At 34.5% G+C, this 5,973-nt stretch overlaps 1 pseudogene; it reads left to right on the top strand.

Annotated features, from left to right (window-relative positions):
- The first annotated feature begins 886 nt into the window (after window positions 1–886).
- Window positions 887–5,195, top strand: LOC148598318 (uncharacterized; annotated as a pseudogene).
- Window positions 5,196–5,973: the final 778 nt, after the last annotated feature.

Genomic DNA, 5,973 nt, shown 5'->3' with positions numbered 1-5,973 from the left:
CCCGCGTATGGAACGCCAAATTAACAAAAATGTATTGTAATTAAAGATTTATTTGTAATTGAACTCATAAAACTGTGAAAATTAGTTATCTTAATGTCCTATTTTCATTTTAGCAAATCAGCAAGACCTCAGCAGTTTCAAAATTATTCGAGTGAAATAGAAATTTTTGAAAAGTCAGTATATGACAGGTATGTGCTGTTTTCTGTCGAAAATTAGAAAAAAAACCCACAATTTTCATATTGATGATAAAATTAATCTAAAAAAATTTCGCATTAGAAACTATGAAATTTTATTATTTTCTAATGCTGAATTTCATGTTTTTTATGATATTATTGCATGAAAAAAAGGAAAAAAAGGATAAAAAAAAAAGCAGAGCAAACCAAATAAACAAAACAAAACAAAACAAAACCAAACAAAATGACAATAACATGAAACAAAAAAAATTAAATAAAAAAACAAAACAGGAATTGAACAAATGATGTAAAGAAAAGTAAAATTAATAAGTCCTGCAAGTTGAGCCATTTCTAATGGATTTGCCTTATTTCAGGTTGAAGTTATCATTACGACAAAGCCCCAGGAATTAAATATGCTAAATACTTATATCTCAGGTATGTATTTTAGTTACATTATACACAGCATATCGGTGTCATATCTAATCTATATCTTGTTTAAATTTTGGAAAATACGATGGAATCATTCTACAATATGTGACAATAAATAGAAACTTCCAACATTTGTTTTTAAGAATATAAAATAATACACAAATCCAATAAAAAAATTATATTAAAAAAGTACTAATTTCATAAATTAAATTCAAAGATTCTAATATTCCACATACGTAAATTTAAGAAATACAACAACAAAAAATGAAAGTATATCATAATACATGTACTTCCGCTCAGGGAAAAATAGGCCTCAAATGTTTTCACCTAAGACCGACAAATTTCAGATAAAAAGAGGACGACCAACTCATCGACACCATTATTTTCTAGAGGTTCTTCAATACTTGGAAGAAAATGAAGATGAACAAGTTCCCATCAAAGACCTGGTTGATATGATGAGAGAAAAATGCGGAGAAGAAGCATATACTCAACAGTACAAAGGAGCACTACGGATCATCAATTATGATCACTGAATTAAATCGAAAGGAAAATGTTGTCACTTTCCGTCAAAATGCATCTAACATCTTGCATGACTTCTACAACGAATCAATGTGTCAAAGATCAGATGAAGAGACCAAAATGTTTCTAATCAATACAGCAGCTACCCTTATCAAAGCTGAGATACGCTCTATGCCAGTCAGTAATAAATTCTACCCAAGCATAAATGACATCTTGACAACTGACTCTCATGTACCAGATAATCTTACTACCTTTTTAAAGACGACTTTTTCGGAAGAGGATTCATCAATCACGGTCAACGCAATAGGTTAAACAATACTTCAGGCAGCCAGACCCAGACTAACAATCGAACCTCTACAGATTGGTCTTGCGGTACAAATGCATCACATGTTTGGCTCAAGGTTTCTAATAGACACGTTACACAATATGGGGTTTTGTTCGTCTTATTCTGAGGTTCAGAAGTTTGAGTCCTCTGCAGTTATTTCAAGAGACAATGAAAATATTCAGCCTCTAGATACAACCCACTGTCTTCAGTATGTAGCGGACAATGTGGACCATAACATAGATACAATTGATGGAAACGATACATTTCACGGTATGGGTATTATATCTTGTCTTACTCCAGGATTGCCGAAATCTCCACTAAACATTCCAAAATTAGATGTGTCAAACGAGGATTTAATTGCGTGTGGCCATATCAATATGTTATTCTACAATGCTGAAAAACATAAAGCTTTTACTTAGATGAAATTTCCAGAGCTTAGAAAAATAACAAGCACCAACAACTTTTGGAAGATCGAGATTCTTAAAGATGCAATTCGACCACTTAAATCACCTATACCCGGTTGGTCTGGTACTACGCAGATGGTACAAAATGGGAACTATTCAGGCATTTCAGATGTTAAGTTCTTGCCAATGAATGATATGAATCCAAGCGATATGAGTTGTATATACTCTACATTGATGTTTATATCAAATGAAGCTGCACGCTACAACAGAACACCAATCGTTACTTTTGACCAGCCACTGTATTGGGAAGCTGTCACGATTACCTATGGAGAAGACTGTAATAACATCATCGTTCTTCTTGGTGCTTTTCACACTGAGATGAGCTTCCTTGGAAGCATAGGACGGATAATGTCTGGGTCTGGCCTGAGAGAAATTCTTGAACTTGTTTACGCACCCAACGCAGTAACGCATATGGTATCAGGAAAAGCAGTATCTCGTGCGGTTCGAGGATTTTTGCTTGTTGACTCTGCTTTACACACCCTTATATCAGAAGGAACATTCGAGGTAGATCTGACTGAAGATGAAAATATGAATGTTGTTTATAAAGATAACCGCTTAGGCCAAACATGCGACTTGTATGACAAAGTTATCGAGAAAGAAATTTCCATAAACCCAATGCTTGAAAATGAAAGCTTCAAAACCATCGAACAACTAGTAAATGAAAAAAAGAAAGACCTTGAAAAATCCAGGACATCAAAATTATGGCTATGCATTTCCGACATGGTTGCTATCTTAAAACGATTTCTACTAGCCGAGAGGACGGGAGATTGGATATTACATCTAACTACACTACAGGAGATGTTACCCTACTTGGCCGCAGCTGGACACAACCTATATACAAAGTGAGCATTCTTTTATCTATCCTAAATGTAAGATCTTGAAGTTCATCACCCAAATGTTCACGCTCATTTCTTGGAAGGAAAACATGTTTTACATAGAACTGATAGATATTGGTCTGGTCTATCAACTGATTTGGTAATTGAACAGGTTCTGATGAGAAGCGTAAAGTCAACAGGCGGGTTAACGAGAGGCAGAGGGATGGGAGAGGCTCAACAAGCACAATGGTAATTATCTATGCCGACACTAGCTGAATACAACTTAGCAATGCAGAAGCTCACTGGAACAGGGTATCAAACAAGCGAACAACACGTACAAAGTTCAAAAGCAAGAACAGACAGAGATACCAAAGATAAAAACACTATCCTTGATTTCTTAAAGGAGAGGAGTCCATTTACGGATGAAAAGACATTGCGTAATATTGAAATTGGAATGGTAGCTGATTCCGATGTAAACGTAGATAATGCAAGGGAAGTTGAAGAGGAAATCGTAAATGGAATAGCTGGACAGACAATATCAGAGATATCGTTTAAAAAGAAAGATCAAGTCGTTACCCTGGAAACAAAAAGACCTACAAATCCAAGCATTATACAGCAAACCCAGGTTGATCCTCAACTTATGTTTTAGCGTTTAACTGCCGTTGGACAGGACATGTTAACTAATACTTCAGAGCTGTTTTCATATGAACTTTCGAGTTTCCCATTATCCATGTTTAAAGCAAACGGCCTTCCAAAACAAGCGGCAAAAGCCACACTAGGAGATGCTATTTGGACTATGGGAGATTGCCAGTCATCAGAAGTACCTCAAAATAATGCCATACATGTTATTGATGGAGGGTCCCTCTTACACAGAATACCATGGACTAGAGGCCAGACATTCTCTAATATATGTAGCAAATATGTGGATCACGTGAAAAAAAGATTTTACAATCCAGTGGTTGTCATGGATTGCTATAAAACAGTTTTGACAAAAGATATCACACATCTGAGACGCAGTAAAGGTGTTCAGTTGAATACAATTTCATTTACGGTAGATATGCCACTGAGAATAAAGAAGGAAACATTCCTGATGAACGAATCTAATAAAGAACGATTTTACAAAATTTTGTCAAGACCTTCAAAGAGAACAACATCGATGCGATACAAGCAGATGGTGATGCGGACTTGCTCATTGTCCAGACAGCAGTTGAAAATCAGAAATAGGACAAGTTGTTGAATATGGAGAGGACACCGATTTACTAGTGTTGCTCTGTCATTATGCCAATAAAGAAAGCAACAACATATATTTCACATCGGACAAAAAAGTTCCTATCAAGACTATAAAAGTTTGGAATATATCCAAAACCCAGGAAGTACTTGGATGGGACTTGTGTCACCATCTTCCTCTAATTCATGCAATTACAGGATGCGATACTACAAGTCGTTTGCATGGAATCGAAAAAGCTGTCGCTATGAAAAATCATATCAGATCATTCACTCCTTGCGCATGATGAGACATTTTTAAAGGACGATAGCAGTAGAGAAGCCATATGCAAAGCTGGAGAAGTGGTCCTCGTTGCTTTGTATGGTGGGATGCCGTTAGAAGGATTAGACCTATTAAGATGGAGAAAGTTCACCAAAAAAAAAAAAAAAAAAAACAATGGCTGCAAATAGGTGTTCAGTCGTACAGGTACAAAGTCTTCCACCAACAATCGATGCAGCGAATTTTCATTCGATGAGGGTATACCTTCAATGCCAATATTGGAAAGGAAAATCGCCTGCGGAATTAGACCCTACAGATTGGGGCTGGACTAAACGAAATAACAATTTGTACCCAATTGAAATGTCAAACAGCCTGCATCCGACCTTCTCTTGAAAATAATTCATTGTAATTGCAAGACCGACTGCGACAATCGTAGATGTACATGTCGAAAGAATGGCATCGCTTGTTTAAGTGGCTGTGGCGAATGCAGGGGAGTCAACTGCTCTAACACAAGTAGGATATCGGAGGAATTAATAGACCTGGAAAATGGAGACCTGTAATTTGATCTTCAACGGCCGTCAACGTGTACACACACTTGAGTGAAAATCAGAAACTGTTAATATTTTTTTTTAAATGTGAACTCCTATCGTAAAAGATACTTATAAATCTCATTATAATTAAATTTTCGTTTTCTAGGATTTTTCATGACAAATAATTTTACACCGCATTTGATGTATTGAAAGCAATTGTGGTTAAAAGGATAATACTGATATTCTATTAAATTCATTAAATTGATATCGTTAGCTGTATAAAAGCATGCTATCCTAAAACAAATGTTCAATTTGAGATTTTCTTTTATTCTGAATTTTAATCAAAACCCTTTCACACACCCCTTTTTCCCCCAAAGTTTATATAATCCAACCTTTTGTGTAAAAAAAAAACTTTGTTATCTTTTACAATTACAACCTATTATAAAATACATACCAATTAATATGGGTAAAGAAATACCGATGTCAATATAAGGAAATGTTAATTTTCTGATTTTTCGGTTTTTTCGTATTTTTTCAATAAAACCCCATTTTTCCCACAAAAAATATTTTTCTTGTGAAAAAATTCTTAAATGCAAGATATGTTGGTCAAAACAATTTACTTATTACACTTTTTGTTGCAAATCCAATATTGAAAAAAACTACGCATTCATGTTCTGAGGATATGGCGAATTTCACATTTCCTGTTTGTCGTGAATTGTCATTAAAATCCTTAATTTTCACCCCAATAAACTATTTTTTGCTCTAAAATAGTGGTAAAAGATCTCGTACCTTAGCTTTAGTTACAACAAAGTCGTTTTTTTAGGAAAATATTAATTTGCATTTTCTAGAGAAAATTTAATTTTGCAATTTCCAGTTTTCCACGATTTTTCAATAAAAAACACATTTTTCACCCTAAAAAAAGGCTTTTCCGAAAATTATATTGTTGTATATTTTTATTATGTGAATAATGTATGTCTGCTCTGTCTTTTTCAGTCATTAAAGACTTTGTAGCAATTATTTTGAGATTGACTCCTAATTTTCGCCAGGTTTACTAGACTATTATTGATTTTTCTTTGTCGAGAAGTTCATTAGCATTTATTAGGTATTGTTCCCTAGCATATGACATCATGTTATTGACTTTGTTTCTTTGGCGCTTGTATTTTGCTTTTAATTGTGGAGTTTTCTTTATTTTTAATTGCTTGTGAAATCGATCATGAATTCTCATTTCTTTACGG

Source organism: Perna viridis, chromosome 14 (genome assembly GCF_037379345.1).
Source record: "Perna viridis isolate PV_CMFRI_1.1 ecotype Kerala chromosome 14, ASM3737934v1, whole genome shotgun sequence".
NCBI lineage: Eukaryota > Metazoa > Mollusca > Bivalvia > Mytilida > Mytilidae > Perna > Perna viridis.
Note: the sequence above shows the minus strand (reverse complement) of the source record. Positions and strands in the feature narration are given on the sequence as shown.